Source organism: Conger conger, chromosome 11 (genome assembly GCF_963514075.1).
Source record: "Conger conger chromosome 11, fConCon1.1, whole genome shotgun sequence".
NCBI classification, from domain to species: Eukaryota; Metazoa; Chordata; class Actinopteri; order Anguilliformes; family Congridae; genus Conger; species Conger conger.
The window spans coordinates 23,772,053-23,790,344 of NC_083770.1; the positions used below are offsets into that span (position 1 = coordinate 23,772,053).

Sequence of the window (18,292 nt, forward strand, 5' to 3'; positions counted from 1 at the left end):
TGAAGGAAATTCACCCTGAATCACCAAATTGTGGGAAATATGTAGTGTTTGTATGATGTTACTTTGTGTATTCCGTTCTGTAAAGCATCTTCCGTCTTAATCAATCTAATGACTTCACTGTTTGTCCATAGCAAACATGAGTCACACAATTGATTTATTCTACTGAGAAACTGACAAGCAAAGACAACTTTGGTAAGGAGGAGGAAAGGTTTGTGAAAATACACCATGTAACACACGCAAGGAAGTGCATTCAACCATCCAGATGTTCACACACAGTCCCATCAGTCATTAGATCTGTTGGGATGTGTTGCTGTGTGTGTGTGCATAGGTGTGTGTGTCTGTGTGTGTGTGTTTGTGTGTGTACGGGTGTGTACGTGTGTGTGTGTGTGTGTGTGTGTGTGTGTGCATGTGTGCATGTGTGCATGCGTGTGCATGTGTGTGTGGGTATTTGTGTGTGTGTGTATGTGTTCACACAGACATCACACTGAGCAGTAGAGTTAACGCTGAGACTCTTCTCCAGTTGAGTTTACCCTGGCTGCTGTAATTCAACTTCCTGGAGTCAGACCCATATTGACAATATGACTTTCTCCTGTAAGACTCCAAGACAAATATTCCCCCCAAAACAAAATAAAAAAAAGAGGGGGGGTGGGTGTTTGCCTTCCAAAAAGTCTGACGCCAGTTGGTATCAGTGTCAGCCTTAGCACACAGAAAAACACTGTCACTTTGTTTCAGACTCTTTCCAGCTTTTTGGGGCTGCCACTACATGTGTATAGCTTTACTGTTCATGATATGACACAACCATATGAGATAAACATCATACAACACATCCATAGGAGATAATCATCATATAACACATCCTTACGCTATAATCATCATATAACACATGCATGCCAGATAATCATCAGTGACCTTTGACGTGTGCAGAACAGGTTCTATTGGAACAAAGCAGGATGTGAGGAAAAACAGGAAGAGGTCACATGACTGTGGTCAAACTCCAAAGTCACAGCCCTCCTTCCCTCAGCAGATCTATAGAGAACAGACAGTGGGATTCAATATTGTAGTAGTATTTTTATTTTTTTTATCTCAGATTATCTAAATTAGAATTAAAGTGACAGTGCTTGCATTAAAAAAAAAAAATATATAGATTAAATATCAGGTCTTAATGGATTTCACCACACACTTTCATAAATTGTGCATATTCTTCATCACATAACCCTTTCCAGAAGAATACCTTTCCTAATGATTACATTTCACTAAGGTTTCCCACAATGCAACATGACACTATTCTAACTGTTACCTTTCACCAAAGTTTCCCACAATGCAACCTGACCACAGGCTAGGTCAGCCATCTTGTGAATGAGTAAGGTCAGACCTGGTGAGTGACCCAGCCTGGGGGGCGCAGTCGGGGGGGGGGGGGGAATCTGAGATTTTCTCATTTCCCCGGGGCCGTCCCTGACTGACAGTTGACTGGATTTCCCAGCGCTGATCAATATTATACTGATAAGCTCAGAAAGTGTTCACTGTGGGTCACAGGTGGCCTTATCTCATGGGGACCTGCCAATCATACTGACTCCCTAATATTCAGCAATCAGACATCATCCACTTTCAGAAATAAAGGTACAAAAAGTGCCTAAAAAGGTACAAATGCTTGTTGCTGGGGTACAAATTGTACCCCTAGCCAGAAATATTTAATTAATTTGTACCTTTTTGCTTGAAAACTACTAATTTGTCACTTTATTTCAGAGAATGAAAGGCATGCTTCACCGACATGTGAACACAATGTCTTGTACAGTGTAGTCCACTGTCTGGCCTGATTCACACACAGGAACAGAATGTTAGTGAGGAGAACAGTATAGAGAAGCACAGTGAAAGACTGTGTACACTTAAGGGATAACTTTTAAGCAATCATGTGCCTGTGTGTCTTGCTGGTTTGTTTCAGAGAATGCACCATGCTGATATATTGTGAATTCTCTCCAGACTGCATGTATTAAAGAATGCCTTATCACAGTGCTCCTTTCTTCCACTGTTTGGATTATATAGTTTTCCTCTACACCACAGAGATGTTTTCTCCTCTCAGTGAGCGATTGACCTGTCTCTGTGATAAAAGAGTAGAAAAGTGTGTGTATGTGTGTGTGTGTGTGTGTGTGTGTGTGTGTGTCTGGGAGAGTGTGTGTAAGGGGATGTGAGCGTGGCTCACACACACTCTCCCCCAGCAGTGTCATCACTTCTTTAATCCGCTAAACCATCACACTGTCACCCTGGTCTGCTGCCCCAACCACAATGCAGAGGAATGTCTGGCATGAGATGAAGCAGTCGAGTGTGTGTGTATGTATCTGTTTGTCCGTGTGTGTGTGTGTGTGTGTGTGTGTGTGCGCAAGTGTATGCATGCTTGTGTATGTCCACATCTGAAAATCTGTGTGTGTGTATACATGTGTGTGCGTGTGTGTTGTGTATGTGGGCGTGACTGTGGAAACTTAAAGCCATGAGTGAGATCTACTGTACGTTTTCATTTGTAAAATGATGAAATGACTGTATTAAAAAGACTGAATATTTTGATCATGGCAGTCTGCAGTGTCCTATCAGTGTGAGACAGTTTCAACTTGAAAAGGAAAGTGATAATTATGCTGAGCAATAGAACATGCTGCATCCTATATTTTATGGAGCATCTTATTTGTATTTCGCAGTATGTCTGAAGAAGCAATGAAAGCTGTTTTTACACACTGTTTTCAGCTTTCTATTTTTCTCTCACCGGCCTATATTCAGGGTTACTGTTGCACAATCAGTTCTTCTGTGCTGTCCATGTAATTAGGAATGGAGAGATCTCGTCAGGTTGGCCCTTTCTGAGGATTAAAAGCACAAGCTCAGTCATCACAAAGCCCTGTGAAGCCCACAGAGGAACTGGGCCTACGCTTTGAGAGGTGGCCTTCTGCTATTCTGGCCTTCTGGTATTTCGGTCTTCTGGTATTTTGGCCTTGGTATTTAGACCTGACTGCACAGTATTGTAGAGTAGCAGTGTGTAGTGACTACACACAGGGCTTTGTGTGGTGCTAAGTGCGTCCCTGACAAGTTCTGTTTCGGGAATCTCTGTCTCAACGCTCTCTGAACAGAAACCTGCCTCACACTGTAAAAATACACCAGCAGAGTCCTTCGTCTCTCAGTGACTGGCTGGGTGCTTCAGAAGATGGATGTCCCACGAAATCTCTCTCATAACCCGCATAAAGTAAGAACTCTATATTAAAGATGCAGTAATTGTACACACATACAGTTCCTCTGGCTGTTTTGGCCTTTTCTGAAGACAGCAGTGAACATCACTGCCCTGAATAGGATGGCACTGCTGTCGCACTACAATAAACCAGCCGTCATGTAGTCCAGGAAATACCCAGCCCTATTGCAAAGGAATGTTCTTCATCTGACCTGATTGAGCCCACATTCATGCCAGTTAATTCCTATCAATTCTTTGTTGCATTGTAGAAGTTCTGGAATATTTGAAATGGATTCAAGGACAAGCTCTGAAATTGTGTAAAAATGGGCCGTATTCATTGAATGAACACAACACAGAAGAATGCTGGTCAATTGCCAATCCTTCAACACCCTTGAACTCATGTCAATAATAGTTTATTGTGTGGTCAAATTGTTTTATTGATTGTAATAATTTGTAATATTTCAGACCTACATAAAGGGCCATTGTTCAGAAGAATGAAGTATGGAACAAAACTAAATTGAAATGAAAGAATGTTCTTGTGTATGTGTACCACAAATTAAATTATGTTACTAAGCTGTATTGTTACAAACAAGTTTTCATTGTTCTCTTGAAAGCAGAGCTGATGTAATTCTTAGTTCAGTGGTAAAGTATTTATTTATCCTTATTTAGTTTGGGAGTCTTTGGTGGGCTCTTCGGACAAAAACAAGAACAAGAACAGAAACCCCTCTTGCTGTTCTGGAGAACCTGTTTATATCTTATTATTTCAAAATTTGTCTTAGATTATACTTGCAGGACGATTGGGAGTGAAAACCGCCAGTCCAGTACCTTAGATGATATCTATTCCACAAGCTATTACACAATTATTAGCTGTGCTACATTTATAATACTTGTTTTTAATTAGTTTATTAATACAGAGAGGTAGCTTCTGTCTGTCCAGAAATCTTATCCTGCAAGGGTACAGTAAATTTTGTAAAAGTGTGTCTGTAAAGCATCTTTGTGACAGTCTTTCATGAAAAGCACTGTAGAAATCAAATTTTATTGAACTTTAATTGAGGAATATGCAGATGATTATAGGAAAATCAAAATCACATTTTTATTTATTGTAGTTTGAGTAGCCAATATCTTGCACTATTGTAGTAAGTTGATAAAGATGTAACCATGTTGATTTGTTGATTTAATAGTAAGAACTGTTCTGTGGCCAGAGATGGATCATCTTCATAGGCAATCAGTGTTGCTGCTGCTGGTGGGGGTTTGGCCCTGAGCCAAATTCTTGCCACCAATTGTCCCCTGCCTGCTTGTGTGTATGTGTGTATGTGTGCTTGTGTGTGTTATGGAGAGAGAGAGAGAGAGAGAGAGAGAGAGAGAGAGAGAGAGAGAGAGAGAGAGGTCATAGCATGCCTCTTTTCCTCTCTCCTTCTTTTGATAGACACACGGAATGGGGGAAGGGGTAGAAGAGAGGGAGCCGTGAGGAAGCCGACGTCAGATGAACTGTGGGCAGGCGCTGTGGACTGTGTGTGTGTGTGTGTGTGTGTGTGTATGTGAGTGCGTGCGTGTGTGTGTGTGAGAGAGAGAGAGCGCAGGAGAAAGCCCTTTTCCCTGTTCAGTGGTCACGGAGAAAGTGTGGGGGAGGGAGAACCGCTAAGAAAGGGAACAAAAAGACAGCCCACCTCAATTACTGCGGAGTCTCCGCCAACTCCGAGGAATTTATTGTGAAGAGCGAGCGCATCTCGCCGAAGACTGAATCGTCAATTCACCGTTTCTGCTGCCCTAAGACCCGGTTTACGCTGTAAGTATAACTTGAACAATGATGCACGGTATTGAATAGACCCACCCGTTATTTCGAAACTTTTTTCCATATATCTGTGCAGTTACAGTCATGGGACGGAGTCTGGGAATCAAAGTCGTGGCACTCAATTCCCAAAAATACCGTGGTAGAATTCCAACCCGGGCATACAATACCTACATCACTGTTTCACGTAGGTTACAACATAGGCTACAGTTGAAAGCTATGCAAGTATACTTTGTTTTTATACAGAGGCACCAGAATAGAAATGACGCTGTTGGATTTTGGATGTGTGGATAAAAATACACATTATGCTTTTTCAACGATTATCATTTTTTCCGTACCTCGTGTGTTATCCATTGGATTCGAACAGCCGAAGAGAATGATGACGTAATTTGCATGAAATTGGGTACTATCTATGTGATTGTTTTCTATTGTTTTTTATAATGATTAAATAGTCATGCAATAATTTCTAAATGAAGTTGTACGATGCATTTAAATCATAAATAACCTAATGCCCAATCCATTTGCCAAAAGGACAAAACTAGTGCCAATCCTTCATCGTGGCGTTCTGACAAAAGTAAACACGTTTCATCTGTCAGTTTCTGTACTGTACACTGCGTTACTGAGGAAGCGGAACCTCTTTCTAAAAAAAATTGAATTTGCCAGTTGTGATATAGCATTTACACTATGTTTTGTCAAATATGTAGTAATATTACGCAGCGTTTGTGTTCAAGATGTTTTGTAATGGGGCAAGAGACTTAAATCGTAGGATACAGTTCTACAAACGGTAATTGCATAGCGTGTAAACATGTCATGTTGACTTTGACCAACGGAACCTAATCCTTCAATGTAAACTCACTTTTCTGTGATAAATCATTATTGCAGACTTACTCAGGAACGTTGTAGATAATATTTCAGGATATGATGTTATTAATGTGGCATCTTGATATATTGATGCTGCGACCAAGTGGGCCTCCATGCATCCATGCGGCTTCTGTATTTCATCAAAGCGGAATTTAGTTGGGAATGGCGTTCACTACACAGCCTGACCCACATGTAAAACAGATTTATCATCTGACCTTTTGTTGAAAAACTAAATCAGATACGTATTCGTGGTTTAAAAGCCCAAATTGTACACAAAGATTTTGCATTTGGTTTTGAGATTGGATGTATTGCGTTTTACTGAACACTTTCAGTTAGCTACTTGAATTCATTTAACGGTAAAAGTAAAATAAGAATATAATCTCAGAATGAAATGTATGGAGAAATTTTGGAAAATAATCAGTAATAATACGTAAAACTATTGTGAATTTAAGAGTACTTAGAACTACTTATAAGATTATTATAAATAAGATTACAAATCAAAATGTATCAGTGCATTCGTTTAATCCCTATAATCCTAGGAGTGAATGCTGTGCTGGGATTCCTGGGTCCATTTATTTCCACACTCCTTTCTTCCTTCACTCTCTATTGAGAGAGTTTCTGCTGCTGGATCCAAACTCAACTGGGCTTGCTGTGTTTGGGAATCTCTCTGTGGGTTAATATAAGGTTTCACATGTTAAGATAAGGTCTCTTCTATGCCTGCACTGTTTACCTCTTAACTGAATGCATTGACTGTGTGAGTGTGTGTGTGTGTGTGTGTGTGTGTGTGTGTGTGTTTGTGAATCCACTTGGCCCCACCCTCTGTCCATCAGCAGCAGCAGTGGCCCTTGGTCTTCTCTCTATAGATTGTTGCATGTTTCTGTCTCATTGTGGATTTGATTGTGCGTTTGAAGCTCACTATCGCAGGACATCTGCTGCCCCTTAGGAAAATGTGTCTCTTTCAGTGCTTAAGACCTGACCTGCATACTGACGGGCGACTGTGAACCTTAACCAGGCTGGTGGTTCAAGCCCTGGTGTAGCCACAATAAGATCAGTGCAGCTTTTGGGCCCTTGAGCAAAGCTCCTAACCCTGCATACAGTTGATTACATTACATTACATTACATTAATGGCATTTGGCAGATGCTCTTATCCAGAGTGACGTACAGTTGATTAGACTAAGCAGGAGACAATCCTCCCCTGAGCAATGCAGGGTTAAGGGCATTGCTCAAGGGCACAACAGCTGTGCGGATCTTATTGTGGCTACACCAGGATTCGGGAAGCACCGACCTTGCGGATCCCAGCCCCAGTTGATTAGATTAGGCTGATCAACTGTAAATAGCTTTGGATTAAAGCTTCAGCTAAATAATAAATTATTTTATTTTGAAGCAAGTTTATTAGGAGCCTGCAGGGATGCCCATTTAAATTTTAATTTATTGAGTGAAAGTCCTGTTACTGTATGCTTTATCTCTTATCAGAAAGTGCTGTACTGTTATTTTTGTTGGGCTGTATGTAGAAAATGTCAAGTTTCTATGTCTTGAGATCATGAAAGGCTGGTCTTGCATGTTTAGTATTCATATCTCTGGAATATTCATTTGTTTGACTTGCTTTTTTAAATTATGCAGAAAATATTGTTCTCCTCAGCAAGGAAGAGTTCGTTTATGAAAGATCTTTCTGAAGTTATGTGGGTTGCAGGTCATCACCACGATGGCAAGAGCCAATATACTTCTGCTCCACTGGACCCGTAAAACAGCTGAAATAAAATAAGCCTCAGTCATTACAGGCTGGGAACACTGAGCTGCTCATTACCGGGCTGTGGAGTGGAGTAAAAGCGTCTTCATTTTCGCTTGGCATTTTCGGAGGCCAGTTACGCTGGATGGCTCTTTAATCTTGTTTCTTACAGAATAGTTTAAAAAAGAACTATTCTGCTCCTGTTACAGATACACTCTCCTTGCATGGGGCCTTTTCTCCATTTTTTATTGAATATAAAATAAAATATTGTTAATCAACAGGCACTACATGCCTAATCTAATGGGGCAGCATCTAGCCTGGTGGCCTAGGTACATGACTGGGAGCTGGAAGGTTGGTGGTTCAAGAACCAGTTCAAGCCCAAATTGTTCATTATTATAATGTCTAGGTGTCTTAGCAGACCATAGGCTCAGCACCTTAAACCTTTGTTTAGTCCATGTTGTGCCACGGCATTGTTAGTTTAATCACTAAGGGGTAATCCTGTGTCCTCTTCCTGAGGAGTTTTCTCATCTAGGCCAGTATTTATGTTAATTTAAAAAAGGTATTTGCATTGTTATGCACAGCTGAAGCTCACATTACTCTGGACAGCACCAGAGGAGGTCATTCTGTATTGAGTTTAAGGGGAGGGGGCGTTCAGGCCACTAAACAGTAACTAAGGTCTGGTTGAAAGGTTAAGCCACAGCCTGCAGTGTGCATGACAAAACCCAAGGCGGTTATTAAATCAGTTTTCTTCCGGATTTTTCCATCACAATTGTAAGGCACTGCTTTTATTATTGTTGTTCTTACAACACATTCTTCTTAAGCTAAGCTATTTCAGATATTTGCTGCGAATGTTCAAAGTCCATCTAATATTTCAGTGTGGTGGCTGGTTTTGCCCAGACAGGTTATGATAACAATGACCGAAACAGTCCATTAAGTTGTGGGTAGTTCAGCACAATATTTTCAGGAACAAGAAAATGCCAGACATGAATGTAAAAGTAGATCCTCAAAGTTAAACCATCGGCTGCTGACTACAGTTGTGTATGTTTTAATTAGGCCTTACAATAATACAAAAAAAAAAACAGTGAGAGCAAATGGGTTTGGGTTATAAATCCCCATAAAACCCTCCCCACTCAATCCCTGACGCTTGTTTCCTTTAATTAAATTAACCCATCTGCCAAAACCCCACATTAATTACAGAATAGCGTAACGGCTGGGCCTTTCCAAGAACCCGAGACATTGTTCTCAAATGAAGTGAAAGTCTCAACGTGGCTACTGGCCAAAAGTGTGCAGATGGTTGGCCCAGGCTGGTCTGGGGACATTCTTGCCCTTGTCCTACAGTGCACAAGTAGCCATGAGGGAGGAGTCCCAGGTGATATTGGGGCGTATCGCACACAGTAACAAACCAAACCACCAGAGTACCACTCCAGACTCTGTGTTTGTCTGTGAAACAAATTCAGCCTCCATCACATTAAAAACCTGCTTCAGCCTTGGAGGTTAAAAAACATCAGACAAAAAGTAGCTGTGTGTTAAGAAGCAAAGCTCTCAGATGTAAGAGCCTAGATAGCAGAAGGATCAAAATAACCATCTCCTCAACAGCCTGCTCAGGGAGTTCTCTCAGAACACTTGCCAAATTTTTTCCCCAACCGCGGTCGTCTGGGAAAGGAACACCTTGGATGGTTTAAACCTGCGGTGACTTGAATTGATGGTGGTGGAGCTGACCTTGTACCACTTACACAGTCAACTGCGTCAACTCTCACAGCTGTATGTAAATATATGTAAATGTAAATACCAGGCCAAAGAGTCCTACTACTAGACAGCAGCAGATTAGGCCCGACAGCCACAAAGCCCTGATAATTATAGTTCTGAAACACAACCTCACTTGAGATGTATTTTCTCCCCTCTGCAAGACTCCTACTTTATTGGTAAACTTCTATATTCTTCATGCAAAGCCCACTTTGGTCAATGAGGATCAGTGCCAAGAGCTCACATTCAGCTCAGATTGCCAACTGATTACATATTATCTGTAACCTCCATTTTGAATGCTTGTTGAATATAGATAAGTACTTTTACTCGCTGTTCCATTCACAGAGATGCTGTATACTGTGAGCTGCCGGTCTGAATCTACCTCTTAATAGCGGGATTGGAAGGCTGTATAATTGCCCCCACAGAGAGGGCTAGCTAGTGAATAGGACTCCATTGAAATGGCAGTTGAAAGGCAGTTATGGAGAAGGCCGCATTGTTTTACTGTGAAAGGCTGTGTGGCTGGTTGTTTACTGCATGGCTCTCTCGGTGTCATGGCAACCCCGTTCAGTTCAAACTGGCCCAGCGCAGTGCTTATTGTGTTGCCTCGTCATATTCCCGAACGCCAGTGGTGATAAAACTGCTTTTAATGGTTTCCCACACGCTGTTAAATTCATAAACACACCTGCCGTTTTCCCACCAATGCTGAACCGTGAGTCACAACGCGTCACTGTCAAAAGCTGTGCACTTTCCCTGGTGAAGCTGCTCATCTCCCAAATTAGTCTCCCATGTTCTATGACTGGGTGGAGTGTAAGTAGCCTACATGAAGGATTTTTCCCCCATTCTGATGTCAGACATTTTCATAGTGAGTCTATCTCTTTGGCCATTGAGAATGAATGTGAAGGGGCCTACCTCTAAGTGGCCGTTTTACTGACAGGAAGGCTGAAATGTAATCTCCTGCCCTGAGGACAGTTAGTGGCCCTGGTTGAGGATGGTGCACTGCATTAGGAGCGTATTCTCCTTTTATTTCGATGGCCACTCAATCGCCTATTCAGATTACAGAGGAGCCCCTATACCACGCAGAGAGGTAATCTGATTTTGTGTCAAATGTTGGTATGAAAGCTGATGCTTCTTCTGAGCAATACCAGTCCAGTAAATATGAATCTACAGTGTCATACACCTAACCAATACCTTGCTGATACTTGTGGAGTGACATCATTATTAGGTACAGTGACTAGTTTGCAAGAGGTCGGCTACTCCCTGGAATCAGATAATCAAGCTGAACTCCTCCCATGTCTGCATATCACCCAGGTTGGAATGGGAGTGAAGCCTCTTGAAGTTATCAGGGTTTTCCCTTCTATCTTCTAACATCAGACCTGCTTACATTTTTCCATGGGGAAGGGGATAGGTCTCATCCTGTCCTGGAGAAGTTGCTTACATTTCCCCTCGATGTGTGACTTTGTTTGTCCTCATTCTTCCTCCAGGCTCTGTTAGTTCACAAATCTTTTGCGGTCATAATATTAACAGTACATTTTCATATGCCATAAACACACAAAATACTTTAGGCAGACATGATATCTAATGCAAATGGCTGCACTGTAAACAATTGTTTGTGTTTGTAGTACCTGATACTTGTTTGATGATTGTACTGTGCTGTACATTTTGAGTGTTAACGTTTATATAATGCGTTGCGTGCAGCCTCAGGGATGGGAATACAATTTAAACATAGTGTGTTTGACCTCAGTTCTGTGTGACCTTCCTTCGGGATATAGGGCCGCCCCAGACAGCAGCGAGGACAAGGCCAGGTTTTCATCTTTTATTGAAAGTCGCCGTAAAGATAGGCACTTTCTTCCACAATTAGCCAGGCAGCTGCAGCAAAGGTCAGACATCTGGGACCCATCCACAGAGGAGCACTCTCCTGCTCCCTTTGTAGCTCGTCCTTTCATGTCAGATGGCATGATGTGCTCGTTTTCGAAGGTTTTACGACACATTGTCTGCTTGGGACCCTGCGGTGCCTCTTATCCATGACAGCTGACATTAACCTGCAGTGAAAGGTGTTCCACTTCAGAGAGAATGATAGCGTTTGTTCTGCAGTACTCATCGTCAGTGCTGGTAAAACTGTCCACTGAGGCCTTCCAGGTTTTACAGAAAGCAAATGCTTTAATTCTGTACCTAGAATACAAAGGCGGAATAGAGCCATTAAGACCAAGCATTGATTTAGAATTTTCTGCAGATTCTATCTGACATTCCTGAATTAACAAAAGCGTAGAACAGCGATTGACCTGTACTCTCACAGAAAAGGGTTCTTTGGCTCATCTCCATAGAGAAACCCGTTTCAGTTCTTTATGTAACCCTCTATCATAGGTGTGAAGTGTGAAAGCTCCCAGGCTAAGAACCCTTTTTTCCCTACAACGAACCCTTGAACTTTTCCCCTTCTCCAGAGAGCAGAGAGCATTCTGGGTCTTCATGGGACTTCATGTTTAGGAAAGTGCCTTTGACCCTCTCGATGCTGACACACAGGATACAATCTCAGAGCAGGCTCAGACAGGCTCCGAGCAGAATAAACCTGAGTGTCCTTCAGATAAGGCCGCCCTGCATCCTGCCTGTTTGGAAGACTGAACATGATGTAAAGAATGCAGAGGTAATAGGCGGGGGTTTAACCGAGCTAGCGACCTCAGGAGATGTTTATTAAAGACCGAAGCTTTCATTAAAGTCTAGCTTTGGCCCAGACGTCCCAAGACTGCATTAGGGTGAGGATTAGGACCTGTTTGACCTTGACTGGGGAGAGTGGTTTTACGGGGGAGGCAACCTTGGGGGGGAGGTCGGAGGTTTGTGATTAGCTCAGCTGTTTTACTGCATCACTCATGTCTGGTTTTGCCACAAAGAAAGCACCATCAACCTTCCTAAGTTCCCCAGGGGTCCCGTCTGTGGTTGAGTCACCTGTTAGATGAGATGAGTGTAGGGCTGGATTAGGTGCTCTCTCAGAACAACCCGGCCGTTTACCTGTCTGTGCTGGTGATTTGTGATTGGCCCCGAGGCCACAGGTGAACTCAGGGAGGAAGCCACCTGGATGAGCCCCTGTTTGTGTTTCTGCAGCTGGTCAGAGGTTTACAGCCTGGTTTAGGATCCACCTCTGTGTGACTCACTGCTGTGGCAGGTCACCTCTATTAGCTTACAGGTTTGTTGATAGCCTTTAGCAATTCTGCTAAAGCAATATTTTCAGTTCATAATTTCTGTGTTCAAAGTTTTGTTATTGGAACACTCATCTATCACAAAAAAGTCTCACAAAGATATCAGGACAATGCTTTGAGGTGCACAGTGTATTGTGCATCTCAATTAAAAGGAACAAAATCAATTTAAATGTAAATCTATATAACTTGTAGTTATAATGTTTAACATGGATGGGGAAACTGGAATTACTCTGTAACACCTTGGGGTATTGTGTTTTATATCTTGTGATCTATTTTCATAGCTTTAAACAATTCAGTGTAAAAGAAAATCTGATGAAACACATCCCTGTCATAGGTGAAGACGAAGAATAACTGTGGAGTTGAAGGTATGCACAGCCCTTTAGGGATTACCCCAGTTTCTCCAGATGGCCATCCATGCATGGAAATCATTATAATCATCAAATGTAAAAATAGAAGTTTACTTTTGGGTGGAAATGCCATAAAGAGAATGTTTGTTGTGCTGGAATGGCCTGTAATATGATTTTCTTTAGAAAGCCCTTTTTTGATGTAACTCCCAGTCATCAAGGCTGCCAAACCTAGAGAGCATTAGAAGTGGTTTCCCCACCACTATGCACATCTTTTAATTCTGCATTTAATTCTACTGCTACAAACATCTGTGACTTTTAATTCTGCGTTTAATTCTGCGGATGGAATACACAGCCTTCTGCATTTTCCACAGTGTACAGTCATTTCCAATCACGTGATTTCCAATCACGAAATATACACAGGGGGGTCATGTCTGGGAAGAAAAGTATCTCTAGATAACATCATATAGGCCTAAATCTTAGGAATGTAGGAGCCATTCTGTGTTGTATGCATATGTAGTTTTTCAGGTTCCACATTAAGAGTATACAGTACAGACTAAAGAGTATAAAAAATTAAAGAATACAGTATTCCAGTATACTTCAGTGAGTAATTAAAGCAAGTACAGGGTGATGTAAGCCAGTGAGTCTTCATTCCTCCAGCAGTATGCAGCAGGGAAAAGGGTACAGAGGGGATAATGGGGTACAGGTGGAGAAAGGGGTACAGAGGGCATAGTGAAGTACAGGTGGAGGAAGCTGGGCCCCTGAACACCTCGCTTCCCCCCTCTGCTGTGGAGGTCTGGGCCCTGAAACAGCTCAGCCTCTGAGATTAAACACAGGAGCGTGAATTACAGTTTCCTCCTCCTAGAGCAGCTGCTGTACATTATACAGGCCCGGTACAGGATTCTTTTATCGTCTGTTAATGATAAAGTATTTATTGCCGTTTTCATTCACACTTCACTTAAGTAAACCCAGACGTATATTAAAAAGGGTATGTTAGTCAGTTTCTATGGAGCAAACAAGTGTAAGTCCTCCAAATACGAATACTGCCATTTACTGACACTAGTGTGGTAGAGGTGATTCTTCTTAAGTCATAGGGCACGTGCGCTGATTTGAGGTGAAGGCACGATAGAGGTATAATCTCTCCTCATCTGTATGACACTGTGGGGATGGTAGTGCCTTAAACAGATACAGACAGAGTCTGTGCTTAATAATTGTCCCATGAGCACAGCAAGAGTCGGGCCGAGAGCTTATTTTAAACCTCTGATCTCTCCTCAAACAGTAATTACCATGTCAGAGCGCTGGGGAGAGTGATGTCACTCACAACGCTCTGCTCACCAAGCGTTCAGATGGGGCTGCGGCAGGGGGAATTCTGGGGGCTGAGGTCGCGAGGCGTAGCGTCTCCAGCCCCTGAGCGTGACCCATGAGGGCCTAAACTCACACAGGGAGGAATCTCCACCCACTCCTGGGCTGGCAGGAAACGAGCGAGTGAATGACTTTATCTCCTCTCAGCAGAGCACCGCCTGGATTTGAGTCATTTTTATGGAGGATTTTTTCACAATTCAATTCCAAAAAAACATTCAACCTCTTCAATTATTTCAGCCTTTAGTTCTGTCCTCTTTGGTAGGGACAGCAGCAATATGATCAAACATAACTGCATCTGAATTGATCAGCATTACTTTGGAGTCAAGAGCTAAGATTTGAGCAATCACAGTGAAATGCTCTGTTGTTACATTCTGCAAATGGATGCTTATGGCTATGTGAAAACCCAACATTATTGTTATTGAGTTGGATTGTAAGTTGTAAGATTGTCTCAAAGTGGATGCCCATGCTTGACTATTCATCCTTTCCACTCCATTGCCATACAGTCATAGAAGTATAATGTACATCACCATTTAAATTAGCCATAACATTTTACAAGCAGACTTATTTCAATTAAGGCATACAGTATGTGCTCTATTGGGAGTTTTTCAATACACAGAGCCACAGTGCAGCTCAATCAACATCTCCGTCTACAGAAAATCCTGGTGTATAGTGACCTCATGGGGGCAGAGAGTCTGTGTTTTTATTTTAAGAAGAGTGCATGATTTTGGAAAAAATATGTAGCAGCATACCTATGGAAGGCCACAGGGGCAGTGAATCTGTCAGTGACTGCATTGCTGAAAAGGAAGCGAAGATTAGTCAGACAGTTTTAAAAGTTTGGGCCTGAATAAGCGCTCTGTAATGGCTCTGTTTGGCCTTGGTTAGGAAAGTAAGCTCTGCAGAACCGTGGTTTGGGCTCTGACACCGAATGAGGCCAGTGCATCTGAATGCAACGCAATGCCTTGAATAACTGCATCTGTTCATAACTGCCACTTACGTTCACTTCTCAAAAGTGTGTGTTGCTTTTAGTTAACAGCAGTGATTGTTATATCAGCATTTGAATGTTCAGTAAGGAACATTCTAATCACATATTTGTGATCTTGCACCTTGGCGGGTTAAATTAACGAACATAACTGGCATAGAAAGTGTCTCGGCGGAAAGACTGCATAGTTGAGTTACAATTTCTTCCTTTACTGAGCGTAGACCATGCAGTATGTCTTCAATTACTCTGGTTGTTTGGATTGCGGAGCATCTCTCTGCCACGGAGCGGACTGTGCAGGCAGGATGGAGGAGAACATCTGTGCCTCGTTACCGGGCCTCGGAGAGTTTGGCAGGATGAGCTCTACCTGACTCTGGCCCTCTTAGCCCTGCTGTAAATCCTGCTGCTCACGGACGGACGGGCACGGCCCCGCTCTCACGGTGAGCCTGAGGAGACGGGTCAGGAACAGTGAGTCAGACCGGTGACCTCACGCTGAACGGGGTGGGGCCAGAGGGGAAGAGACTCCCAACGACCTACATTAGAGTCCAGGGCTGTTTCAGTAGTAGGGCTGCTTTTTACTTTTACTGAGGGGGTATACCAGTATGCTTTATGCTATGCTGGGAAGTATGTGACATGTAGGTGGTATAGGAGAGTGCCAATTGTGGTTTTGACAAATGTAACTGCTACTGTTGAAGGAAGAGCATGGGGTAAACGTTCATCCATTAACAGGTGGTAAGGACTGAACCTTAATCTTAATCTAATGGTATCTAAGGTGCTATAGCGTGCTATAGAGTGGCTAAGGTGCATGACTGAGACCTGGAAGGTTGGTGGTCTGAGCCCTGGTGTAGTCACATTAAGATTGGTAATATGATAATAAAACATAATTTCTTATAAAAATGCAGGTGCCTGCAAAAAGTCCTTTCCTGAGTGATCTAAAATTAGAAACACAAGACACAGATGAGATAGATGTGCAAAGGAGGTAGGAAGACTCGTAGGTAGGTTAATTTGTTTGTCAGAGCCAGACTTCCATTGGCATCATTGTGAATGTAAACGGTTTCTGTGTATGGTGCATATTGTATAAGTCAGGTTGATTCATTGCACAAAATGATTGGACTAGCCCTCAGCCAATGATAATGCTCCTTATGTTATTACTAGCAGATGGCAATCATAGACTTATGTGAAAGATTCTGTGTCAGTATATGTAGGACTGTAAGTATAAACCAACCTGTGAGCTCCTCTGAGGTTGAACTAATGGGTTGGCATGTGGGTCTCTGGTTGGACCTTCTCTGTGTTAGTTATGTTATGTATATTATTAGCTTCTGCTAGGGAAAAAATGCCCTTTTTAACATTTCACAGGTGAGCATCGTCTGATGAAACAGATCCCAGTAAAAACAACGATAGGTATACTTGAGTTTAACTTTCGTATTTATTTGAAAAGAAAAGCTTACCGGCTTTCTGATTTGCATCAGACACAGTAAGACTCTTATACACACTTTTCCAGAAGGGGGTGCTTTACCAAAACAAAAAGACATGAAGCTGGGCACGAACATTTAACAGTATTTTGTCTTCTGAATACCCCTTATTGACCTTGCTGACCTTGCTGTAAGACCAGGATGTGCTAGCTGAGAAGCAGAGACATTAAGGTCTAAGGCTGTCTGTCTGCTGGAGAGAGACAGAGAAAGACTCATAGTAAGCACTTAATTCAGAAAGTGGTCTAATAGTAATAAGGATTATCACTAAAAGGTTATTTGTAATCATGTGATTGTCTTTATGTTAACACACATTGTCAATTAAGAATCAATTAAGAAAATTACCCTTACACTTCCTATAGCTGAAATAGCTGAAAGAGGATATAGCTGCCCTTACCTTACTTTAGCGTTACCTGGATGTTCCCACCTCTTGTTCTATGACCAGCTCTACTTCTTGGAGGACCAACTGACCGCAGAAGTTGGAATCTCAAGGTTAATATACAGAGGTTTTGCGGAGAAGGGCCAGTTCTCCACTTTTAAGTGCAGCTGGTAAGATCTTCAAAGTACAGCGACATTCCGGTTGGTTCCTAAAATAATGGCAGCTGTACATTTTTGCCAGTCATGGAGCTACCGGGTCTGCAGATCCAGAGTTATTCCGCTCAGGAAAATCATTTATCATGTCTGTGTTCTCAGCCTTTTGGGTGGAAGTGTGGCCACATCCCCTGTAATCCCTCCTAAATAGGAGAAGACTAAACAGTGTAACAGCTCCAGGAGAGAATGGTGACACTATATCCTCTATCCTAAAATTACACCAATTTGAGGTTGGAATATTTTGCTGTTCCTTTTTCAGAAAAAGTATTTTGAGATATGTGTTTGTGAACCATTTTAAGCACTTCTCAAGTGTTTTTGTGCATCTGTTCTTGAGTGCGTGAGGAATACATCATTCTTGTGTAGCATATATATTCAACTTAATTTTAATGGTATGTTTCTGTCATGTAGTTTGAAATGTCATCTCAGAGTAAATAGATAACTGTTCTAACAGTTTTCTCTTGCTTCCTAATACAAATACCACCATCAGTTACCGGTGGTAGCTCACCCACCCCCCATTCCTTCTCTTTTCATGTGAAGACAGACTGTCAGATGCTCCTGATTACTGCCCTGTGTCTGCGTTTGGGTCGGGGAGGAAAACAGTCTGCTTGCCTGGGCTGCTGCTTTCACAGCCGATGTGGAACACAGATAGACAGCCGCTCCACTGGAGGAGAGTTCTATCTCTGACATCGAGCCGTGACCCCCACCCTCACCCCCCAACCCAAACCCCCCTCCCGCACCACCACTGCCGTCTGCAGATCATAACAGTGACTGGCATTCCAGGGAGCCACACGTTTAATGCATTCTTCTACATACAAACCAGCTCACGGCTGGATGAGTGTGCTCACCATGCTAAATTACATTACATCATGCTAAATGCTAAAGGCATGCAGGCTACATCCATAGCAGGCCCTATGAAGAGATGCATAAATCCATGTAAATATAACCCCATACCACAAGCTTCAGAACCAGAATTCACACAACATAGGGTAGGGATGGGAGGGGAACAGGCAGTTTGTAGAGGTGGGACTTCAGTCAGCGTAG

At 42.4% G+C, this 18,292-nt stretch overlaps 1 protein-coding gene across 2 annotated transcripts in view; it reads left to right on the top strand.

Moving 5' to 3' along the window:
- Positions 1-4,706: 4,706 nt before the first annotated feature.
- The window catches only part of LOC133141266 (LHFPL tetraspan subfamily member 2a protein-like), a 45,204-nt gene continuing 31,618 nt past the window's right edge, over positions 4,707-18,292 (top strand). For both annotated transcript variants that reach the window (XM_061261756.1, XM_061261755.1), the window contains exon 1: positions 4,707-4,988. The gene's annotated coding sequence lies outside the window, so the exon portion shown is untranslated. The remainder of the gene's footprint in view (positions 4,989-18,292) is intronic.